This window comes from Plecotus auritus (genome assembly GCF_963455305.1).
Source record: "Plecotus auritus genome assembly, chromosome: 4".
Classification (NCBI taxonomy): domain Eukaryota; kingdom Metazoa; phylum Chordata; class Mammalia; order Chiroptera; family Vespertilionidae; genus Plecotus; species Plecotus auritus.
In genome coordinates, this window is record NC_137775.1 from 4,863,229 (window position 1) to 4,874,780 (window position 11,552).

Below are 11,552 nucleotides of genomic sequence, written 5' to 3' on the forward strand. Positions count from 1 at the left end.
GGGGTATTCTCTGCTGTTACTTAATCAGAGGGGGGTATTCTCTGCTGTTACTTAATCAGAGGGGGGTATTCTCTGCTGTTACTTAATCAGAGGGGGGTATTCTCTGCTGTTACTTAATCAGAGGGGGGTATTCTCTGCTGTTACTTAATCAGAGGGGGGTATTCTCTGCTGTCACTTAATCAGAGGGGGGTATTCTCTGCTGTCACTTAATCAGAGGGGGGTATTCTCTGCTGTCACTTAATCAGAGGGGGGTATTCTCTGCTGTTACTTAATCAGAGGGGGGTATTCTCTGCTGTTACTTAATCAGAGGGGGTATTCTCTGCTGTTACTTAATCAGAGGGGGGTATTCTCTGCTGTCACTTAATCAGAGGGGGGTATTCTCTGCTGTCACTTAATCAGAGGGGGGTATTCTCTGCTGTTACTTAATCAGAGGGGGTATTCTCTGCTGTTACTTAATCAGAGGGGGGTATTCTCTGCTGTTACTTAATCAGAGGGGGGTATTCTCTGCTGTCACTTAATCAGAGGGGGGTATTCTCTGCTGTTACTTAATCAGAGGGGGTATTCTCTGCTGTTACTTAATCAGAGGGGGGTATTCTCTGCTGTCACTTAATCAGAGGGGGGTATTCTCTGCTGTTACTTAATCAGAGGGGGGTATTCTCTGCTGTCAATCAGAGGGGGGTATTCTCTGCTGTCACTTAATCAGAGGGGGTATTCTCTGCTGTTACTTAATCAGAGGGGGGTATTCTCTGCTGTTACTTAATCAGAGGGGGGTATACTCTGCTGTCACTTAATCAGAGGGGGTATTCTCTGCTGTTACTTAATCAGAGGGGGGTATTCTCTGCTGTTACTTAATCAGAGGGGGGTATTCTGAAAGCCAGTGAGCCCCAGCCTTGGCGTCCCTCACCCGCACGCCCTGTCCAAGGCCCGGTACCTAGTTCTGTACTCGTTTTCTTGAAGAATTCTCCACAAGCTGTGGAACTGCAGGTCCCTCAAAACTCCATCCGTTGTACGTGAAGGTGCGTGTACAAGGGCTTAAATCTAGAAAACGCGACACCTACCCAAGGTGAGAAGTGAACATTTCATCTGAAAGCCCACACAGGGAGTGCACTGTTGATCCCGCTTTCTCTTCCAGGCAGGAGGGTATCTTGTCTCCCCCCTCCCCCTCCCTCCTCCCCCTCCCCCCTCCTCCCTTCCCCTCAATACTGTTGTAGAATCCGAGTAAAACACTGACACAGGAGTCCATGATTTTCATGGCTTATACTTGACATCTTCTTAGGGAAGGGTAGATACATGAGAATTAATGTTATTATATTGTTATAGGTACTTGTCATTACTACTTACAGCTGTACCAACAGCTATGATTTATTTAGCACTCACTCTGGGCCAGACAGTGTGACAAGTATTCTGCATACCTCAATCCTCATTTCAACACACAACCAACATTATGGAGTAAGTACGCCCATTTTACAGATGAGAAGAGTGAGGCTTGGAGTGATTAAGTAATTTACCGGGAGTCACATTCTAATCTGGGTCCATTTAGCTCCAAAGCCTTCTGCTTTGTTTGGGCAGAGAAGTTAAGAAGTTAGAATCTCCCACTACCTTGGCCGGCTAACCTTTTCTACACCAATTAATTCTAGCTCAATGGAGCCTTAATATCTGCTGTGCATTTTCCTCTCAGAATCTCTCCTCTTGCCAAGAAATTTGTTTGGGCATTGAGGAAGTTTATTTGAAAGAAATTTAAATTAGACCCCAGCTAATTTAACCTTTTTATTTTAAAATTGTATTTCTGTTCCTCCTCCAAACTAAAGATTATGGTTGATCCAAACAAACGGAATTTATGCAGCAGACTCAGAGCAAAACAGTAATAAACTATACATACAATAACTCACAAGCCAAAGAAGAAACTGAACACTCTGTACCACCGCCTAAAAAAATTCACACCATCTAGGGATAGTGTTTTTGTTTCAAGTAACTCTAACGTACTTCCTCCATATCATTTAAATATTATTGCCCTGAATTTAAATGTATGCTATTCAATAAGGTGACAAGTCATCCTTTCTTTAAGTTACCATTGTTTTTGTTTCCCACCTTTTCATGTCATCAGACTAAGAAAAGTTACCGTAGCCGTAATCTCTACTCACCCCAGCCCCCCAACGACCTGCCCCAGCGGCTGTATGGATGCTCAGCCTACCTTGGATTCAACTGCAAGAGAAGAGATCAGAGGAGTCCGCTCCGAAGAGGAGGAAGACCGTTTTTCTTCGTGTCAGAACCACTGACGCATTTCTCTTTCCTTCCTGTTGGGCTCGGGGCTGAAGTGTGCACCCCCGGCTGGCCCTGAGTGCTCTGTGGCTACCCCACATCCCCAGGGGCCCCGAGAACAAAGCCACCCCAAACCACACCCAGGAACTCTTAGATGCCAACAGTTTCCATTTTTATCTGGAGGAAAGACTGAGCTGGTGCTACTGAAATGTCTCACCCCTATCAAGAAAATCCCCCCAGAGAGAGGAGGCTCCAAACACTCAAATGTCCCCACACTTGCAAGGGTTTCACATTAACTTCACGTGTAAATGACTACATCTCAAACATCAGCTGCCAACTCAAACATCAATCTAGAACAATTTTGGCATGGACTCTTTTTTGTTGTTTTTTTTTTGTAAATTGCATTGACGTTTAGCACACATACAGGAACATGAAACAAATCATAAGCACAGCTTGATAAACTTTCCCAAAGTGAACACGTCTATCAAGAAATTGAACTTGCTCGGCCAGTGGTTGAGCGTGGACCTATGAACCAGGAGGTCACGGTTTGATTCCTGGTCAGGGCACATGCCCAGGTTGTAGGCTCAGTCCCCAGTTGGGGCATGCAGGAGGCAGCTAATTGATGATCCTCTTTCGTCATTGATGTTTCTATCTCTCTCTCCCTCTCTGAAATCAATAAAAGATCTATTTTAAAAAAAAGAAACTGAACTTTAACAGCACCCTGGAAGTTCACATTGCAGCATTATATTTTATTGTATGAACATCTAAAAAAATTGATCTATTGTACTATTGATGGACACTTGTGTTATTTATAGTTTTTAGCTATTATGAATAGTGTGACTGCAAACATTGTTATGTAGTCTCCTGGGTATTTGTATGTGTTTCTGTTGGTCACGTGTGTAAGAGTGGAATTGCTGTGTTTAATGTCACTAGATGCCACCCACAGTTTTCCTAAATGGTTGTACTCACACTCCCACCAGCAACAATTTCCAATCGCTCCACATCCTCATCCACACTTGATGTCATCTGTCCTTCTTATTTTATCCATCCTGGTCGACCGGGGGTGATATCATATTACAGTTTTAATTTTCATTTCCCTGATGTTTTGTGTAGCTGCGTTACCTGAGCATCATTTCATATGGTTATTGGCCATTTGGAGATCTACTTCGATGTTGGACTTGTTCAAGTCTTCTGCCTGTTTTCCTATTGGGTTGCCTGTCTTTCTGTTATTGATTTGTAGATGTTCTTTACATATTCAGGACACGGGTGCTTTGTCGGATAGTTATATTGCAGATATTTTCTCCCCCTCTGTGAGCTGGTTTTTTCATTCCCTTAAGTGGGCTCTTTTGAGGGTCTTGAACTCACTCTTGAGGGTGATACAGTGTGAATTCTAGTTGAGAGAGTATGATTCCGGCAAGCCAGCGGATGACCAAGAATAGGGTGTGTTGTGTGGAGTCACTAGATCTCTCTGAACACTCCTGGAACTTGGTTTCCTCATCTGTAAATGAGGTTCACTTTGCTCATCACTTTGGCTCTTTGGTTCTGAAATCTCACTCTCCCCTGGCCTGAGGGTGACAACCTGAGATGGTGAATTCCATCAGGTGAGGAGCAGCGGTGGGCAGGAGGTGATGGTGAGCTGTGAAGGGTTAGAAGGACTAAAGGGAAGAGTGAATTAAGAGGGCAAACTCTGTAGCGACAGATCTGAGTGATGCTCAGGAAACTGCTTGGCCTCTCTGAGCCTGTCTCCTGGTGAGGGCCACACGGCTTCCGTCGTAGTTTATAGTTCATTCAACTCATTCATAAATATCTATTGTGCTTCTACTATGTCAGGCGCTGCCACAGTGATCATGGTTGAGGATCCCTGACTTAAAAAGATTCCTAATAAATAGTAATTGCTGTCTGGCCCGTGTCGCTCAATAATTGAACCAGGAGATCACAGTTTGATTCAGGGTACATGCCTGGGTTGTGGGCTCGGTCCCCAGTAGGGGGCATGCAGGAGGCAGCCAGTCACTGATTCTCTCTCATCATTGATGTAATATATCTCTCTCCCTCTAACTTCCTCTCTGAAATCAATAAAAATCAATCAATCAATCAATAGTAACTGCTATTTATTTAGTAGTAATATTACTATTTTTGTAGCTTAAGACACTGAATAAATCCACTTAGGAATGTTTGGAGGAAAATGTTTTAGAAATTAGGGTAATCTGGAATAATTATTTTGCTAAGGCTGGTGTAACAAATACCTCAGACTGGAGAGCTAAGCAACAGAAATTTATTTCCTCACAATTCTGAGGCCTGCAAGATGGAGGTGTCGGCAGGGCCTGTAGCTGGCTGTCTCCAAATGATCCTCCCTCTGTGTGTATCTGTGTCCGAATCTCCTTTCCTTATGAGGACACAGCCATATTGGACCTTATTTTAACTTAACCTCTTGAAAGGCCCCGTCTCCAAATACAGAATGCCACCTTCTGAGGTCTTGGTGGTGGAAATGTCAACATGTGAATTTTGGGAGGGACACAATTCAGCCCATAACAGTAGGGTATACTAAGAAAATTTATAACTTCTATTTTTTCAAAAGCTAAAACTTAAACTTCATTAAACAGGAAATGGATTCATAGTTTAATATATCATAGTTGCAATGCACACATTGGTGGGAGACATGCTCAAAAACTGTTCCTGCTTGAGGGGCATAATTAACAAAGTTTGGGGACCACTCATCTGGGGCCTTGGGCTACAGTGGGCAGCAGCGAAGATTTGGCAAAGACAGCAGAGACCTGGGTGCTGGGCAGGTATAGATTATTATTATTATTTTATCCTTACCCAAGTATATTTTTCCATTGATTTTTATTTTTTTAATTTTTATTTTATTTTTTTAAATAAATCTTGATTGTTCAGATTATTACAGGTGTTCCTCTTTTTTTCCCCCCATAGCTCCCCTCCACCTGATTCCCTACCCCACCCCATGCCCTTACCCCCCACCACTGTCTTCATCCATAGGTGTAAGATTTTTGTCCAATCTCTTCCCACACCCCTCACACCCCCTTCCCCCTGAGAATTGTCAGTCCACTCCCTTTCTATGTCCCTGAGTCTATTATATTCACCAGTCCATTCTGTTCTTCAGATTTTTTATTCACTTGATTTTTAGATTCACTTGTTGGTAGGTATGTATTTGATGTCATTTTGTTGTTCATAATTTTTATCTTTACCTTTTTCTTCTTCTTCCTCTTCTTAAAGAATATCCTTCAGCATTTCATGTAATCCTGGTTTGGTGGTGATGAACTCCTTTAGCTTTTTCTTGTCTGTGAAGCTCTTTATCTGACCTTCAACTCTGAATGATAGCTTTGCTGGGTAGAGTAATCTTGGTTGTAGGTTCTTGCTGTTCATCACTTTGAATATTTCTTGCCACTCCCTTCTGGCCTGCATAGTTTCTGCCGAGAAATCAGCTGACAGTCGTATGGGTGCTCCCTTGTAGGTAACTAACCGTTTTTCTCTTGCTGCTTTCAAGATTCTCTCTTTGTCTTTTGCCCTTGGCATTTTAATTAGGATGTGTCTTGGTGTGGTCCTCTTTGGATTCCTCTTGTATGGGGTTCTGTGTGCTTCCTGAACTTGTAAGTCTATTTCTTTCACCAGGTAGGGAAAGTTTTCTGTCATTATTTCTTCTAATAGGTTTTCAATATTTTGCTCTCTCTCTTCTTCTGGCACCCCAAAAATTCGGATGTTGGTACGCTTAAAGTTGTCCCAGAGGCTCCTTACACTATCTTCATATTTTTGGATTCTTTTTTCTTTTTGTTTTTCTGGTTGGGTGTTTTTTGTTTCCTCATATTTCAGATCTTTGGTTTGATTCTTGGGGTACGTTGATCTACAGTTGAGTTTCTGTATATTCTTTATTTCAGACAGTGTATGCTTAATTTCTGACTGGTCCTTTTCCATTTTTTTGGCATTCTCTTTAAGATCCTTAAAGGTCTCATTAAGTTCCTCAGCGGTTTTTAGAAGATTCTTGAGTAACCTTATAAATGTGGTTCTGAACTCTATGTCGTCCAGTAGTTTGCTTTCCTCCATTTCTCTCATCCGTGACATGTTTCTTTGTCTCTGCATTTTGCTGCTTCCCTGTGCTGATGGAGTGGCTTTGTGTGGTAGGTGACCTATAGGGGCCAGTAGCTCAGCCTCCCCAATCACCTGAGGTAGACGCCTTTGGTACACCCCATTGTGGGCTGAGTGCAAAGTCTTGGTGTAGTTAAGCCTTGATTGCTGTTGGTACACTGGGAGGAATTGACCTCCAGGCCAATTGGCTGTTTTCCATTGATTTTTAGAGAGAGTGGAATAAAGAGGGAAAGACAGAGAGAAATATCGATGTGAGAGAAACACATTGATTGGTTGCCTCCTGCACACGCCCTGACCAGGGCCCAGGCCAGGGAGGGGCCTTGCAACCAAGGTACATGCCCTTGACTGGAATCGAACCCAAACCCTTTGGTCCGCAGGCCAATACTTTATCCACTGGGCCAGACCGGCTAGAGATGGGCAGGTATACATTAGATCACATCTGAAAGTAAAGGGAGCTGACACAGGGCGGGCCCGGGGTTAGACCAGAGGGCCAGGGAAGCCGGGGAGCAGCCGAGTGGCTGTACGGCCAGGAGTCAGCAAAGAGAGCGTGAAGCTGCTACATCCCCGAGGGAAGCCTTCGCACGGTGTGTGGTGGGTGATGGCACTCTTTCCCTTATGTGTCCCTGCCCTGTAAGCTCAGGCATGGACAAGAGACCTGCTCTGGGCGACAAAACGTATGCAGAGGTGACACCCGCCACTTTATGAGCAACACCTTCCTAGCCAACACTTGGCCACCATTCTCTCTCCCTCAGTGACTCTGGAGTCATGCTGCTCCACCGGCCTGGTCCCAGCGTGGAGGAGACGTGGGGCAGAGCCACAGCAGACCCTCCATGGGCATGCAGTGTGAGGGACAATACATCTTTGCTGTCCTCAACCACCAAGAGGCTAGGACAGCCGTGGGCAAACTACAGCCCGCGGGCCGGATCCGGCCCGTTCGGCTGTTCTATCCAGCCTGCGGAGCCGAAAGAGTGGAGGGTTCTCTTGCTCTCCCCTCCGCTCCTTTACTTTGAATTTATATTAGTTCACACAAACACTCCATCCATGCTTTTGTTCCGGCCCTCCGGTCCAGTTTAAGAACCCATTGTGGCCCTCGAGTCAAAAAGTTTGCCCACCCCTGGGCTAGGATCATTTGTTTCTGCAGCTAACTGAGCCTATGCTGACTGACATAGTGTGGGTGTTTGTTCCTATGCACAGAACTGACACACTATTTAATAACTACCTATATATGTAAAAGGCTAATAGGCTAAGTGTCTCTCTACCTGTCCTACTGGTTGCTATGATGCACACTGACCACCAGGGGGCAGACGCTCAATGTAGGAGCTGGGAGCTGCAGTGACTTGGCAGCGGTGGTTCTCGGGTGTCGCACCCCGAAACCAGAGAGGAGAGACCAATTCCTCGCGGGGCCATGTGATTCCACCTTCAGCCATGGGTTATGTTGTTGCTGGGGCACTGTCGGCCCTGAATCTGGTTTATTGCACACTTGCGTTTGTGTTCCACACCCTGTACGACAGCAACTTTGCAGAGTGCCTTCTCACATTCCAGGAACTCTCAGGGGATGTTGGGAGAGTTGGTTTTGGCCAGATCCCCACAGGCCAGGCTCGTGGTCGACAAACTGCGGCTCGCGAGCCACATGCGGCTCTTTGGCCCCTTGAGTGTGGCTCTTCCACAAAATACCACGGCCTGGGAGAGTCTATTTTAAAGAAGTGGCATTAGAAGAAGTTTAAGTTTAAAAAATTTGGCTCTCAAAAGAAATTTCAATCGTTGTACTGTTGGTATTTGGCTCTGTTGACTAATGAGTTTGCCGACCATTGGGCCAGGCCAAGGGACCCCACCTGCTGGAGGGACCCCGCTCACTCTGCAGACGCGGGGGAGGGACCGTGGGAGGTTGGTTCCAGGGCATGTCTGGCCCATCTGGCCCAGTCCTGCCCCACTGGCCACCTTCTAATTAATTTCCTTTCAATGTGCAGGAATCTGTGCACCGGGCCTCTAGTCTATATATATAAAAAGCCAGCAACTGTAATGCCATAATGACCGATCACTATGATGCCCACTGTGTCCAGTGAAGTGGCCCGATCAGGGGGTGGGGCCAGCCGACCAACCTCACGGCCCCTCCCCCCTGCCGGTCCGCCCCTGATCAGACTCTCCCACCCTGATCAAGGGCAGGGCCGGCTGGCCAAATGTCCCCCTTTTCCCCCCAATGCCCCCAGTTAGCCCTGCCCTGATCACCAGCCCCACCATGATAGGCCCACAGCCCCTCCCCCGGGCCACCTTGCCCCTGATTGCACCACCCACCCCAATAGGGGGTGGGTCTAGCCAGCCAACCTCCTACAGCCCCTCCCACCACCTGGCCCCACCCAAGATCAGTCCCCCCACCCCGATCAGGGGCACAGCCAGCCACCCAACCACCCATGGCCCCTCTCCCTGGCCACTGGCCCCCAATTGGCACTCCCCACCCCATCGGGGGCAGGGCCTGCCAGCCAATCACCCTCAGTCCCTCCCCCCAGCTGGCCCGGCCCTAATCAGCCCTGATTGGGGCAGGCAGGCCAGCCAGCCTCCTGCCATATCCTCCTCCCAACAGGCCCAGCCCTGATCCACACCGATTGGGGTCAGGCCAGCCGGACCCCACCTGTGCACAAATTCATGCACTGGGCCTCTGGTTATAGCATAAAAACCATCCGTCAGAAGAAATAACAGCTGGAGGTTCCTGTTATGCCACGAGCTATCCCTTAGTAGTTAATCTGGGGATGGGGCCCCAGGGAAGGGGCTGGGTAGCCAGGATTAGGAGGAAGAGGGACCCAAGGGGCTCAGAGCAACAGCCATTCCAGTTGGTACTTCAGTCCTCTGGTGCCTGAGTTTCCCAGCGGACAGCATCTCATTAGCATGGAATTTCTCAGCCTAGGATTCTCACTTTAGATGTGTGTCAGCCACAGGTTTATTTTCTGTTCCTTACAGCATGAAATTCCTCAGACTACAGTGTTTTGGCATGACCAGCTTCCTTGTATTATTGTTATTGTTATTATTGACTCAGCTCATCTCAGTAGCACCCTCCTAGGCACAGGGAAAGGGGGGAAAACTCGGACAGCCACAGGGTTGGGTCTGGGTGGTGAAGGGCCCCCCATCACAGACAACACTGCGAGACCCACTGGAGGCCGCTGACTTACCAGCTGAGGTGACATGGCTGGGATTGCTAGGCCTGCACTTGCTAAATCAAGGCATTGGCAACGCCAGCCCCTATCTCTAAAGAGCGTAGTGAAGAGACGACTCGAAGGAAGAAAGCACACAATACCTGCCCATCTATGGCTAACTCCCAAATTGAAAAACAAACTCAAGATTCACTCCACTGACTTATTGCACAGCAACTAAACGTTATTCTAAAATGTGGCTGAATCCCAGAGATGTGAGCAGCCATGAGTCTGGTGGACCTGCATTCTTGGGCAATTGGGGTGCTGGGAATGGCAGCAAGTGGACCAAATGCCCCTGTAATTGCCCATTCCTCCACTGGGCAGAATACTGTGCCCTCTCACTGCGATCTCCCAAGCACTGCAACATCACTAACCCGGAGACTTCAAACCCTCCTATTTACAAAAAAGTAGGACTATGAATATGGGGGTGATTTTCAGTTACGGTATCACTAGTCTCTGACTCACCAATGTGCTATTCCAGTCATTCAGGATGCTCATGTGGATCGGGAAGTTCCTAAAAGGCTGTAGAGCAACCCTATTCTATATAATAAAGAGGTAATATGCAAACTGACCCTCACGACATCACAAGATGGCTGTGCCCACAGCAGAGGCGGGGTTCCCATAACGAGCGATCAGCAGGGACCTGAGGCTGCATGGTGCCAAGCCGGGCCGGGGGACCTGAGGCTGCACCCCCTGCCAGTGCTGGGCCAGGGGACCTGAGGTTGTGCCCCCCGCCCAGCAGGACTTAACAGGGGTGGGGCCGGCTGGGTCTGGATCTCACCCAATGGGGGTGGGGCCGGCTAGGTCTGGGTCTCTCGTGATTTCAAGGCACAGGTGGGCGTGCCCCAGACTCTGACAGGAGGAAGGTTTTCATATACATTTTACTAATTTTCTTTCATCTCTGACACTTCTATTATAGAGAAAGGGCAAATAGTAATATTAAAATATTTCCTCTAATTAATTCCCTTTTAATGTGCACGAATTTCGTGCACCGGGCCACTAGTATTTAAAATATGTCCCAGACCTCACGGCCTTTAATTGCAGGTGCTCACCTGTTCACTCTGGCTTTGCACATAACCCCGAGACACTCGGCTCCTCTAGTCCACAGCAGAGGAGGAGATTAGAAGAGAGTGAAAAGGCCCCGTTGGGCTCAGGCGTGTGGGGTCACGTGACTGAAAACACCTGACATGGATTCTCGTGGGCAGTTGGAATGTCCAGGAGACAAACGAAAACATGCATGAATTGGAGTCACATGTAGACTGAGGCACAAGACTGAAAGCTGGGACAGGCGAGTTGAAGCCAGATAGGAGGAAGAGAACAAAACTCAAAAAGTCAAGTTCAGAATCTGGGAAGCAGAAACCTCGTGTGGGAGAGCACCCCGTCCTCAGGAGCAGGCCTCCCCGCTCGGGCGGGTGTCCAGGGCCCAGCAGCTGTGTCTCAGGCTCTGCCCTCCTCCCCTGACCCACAAGGAGGCAGGCCATTGCACCTTCCTCCACCTCCCAGTTCTCTCAGAAGCAATATCTGTGTGGAAAGCATGCACGCATTCAATAGATTCTCATTGTGCACCTACTACGTGCCAGCACAATGGAAGGGGCAGGAGAAACATCAGTGACTAAAACAGATTCTGCCGGCATGGAAATTAGGATTCTATATAGGGTGGAAACAACACGGGTTGCTGATGGATTGCATGTGGGTTCGGCCTGGGCTTTGGAGAGGTAGGGAGTGACAGCTTGACTTCAAGGGAGTGGTAACAGCAGAAAAACAGTACGCAAAGCCACATGCCTTAGCCTCAGGCGCCATGCAAGCAGGTCCATAGCTCCAGCCCCTTCTCAGAGCCCCAAGAAATTCCTAATTTTCATACGGACCCCGAACACAAGTCGAGTGTCCGTCTAGGTCATGCTGGTGAAGGCAGCCTGGACGTGTGCAGCGTTTTACAAAGTTTCCACCCCAGAATGCTTTTTCAATGGTGCTTTAAAAAATAAGAATTTATGTGGAAAACTTGCCTCCCCACAG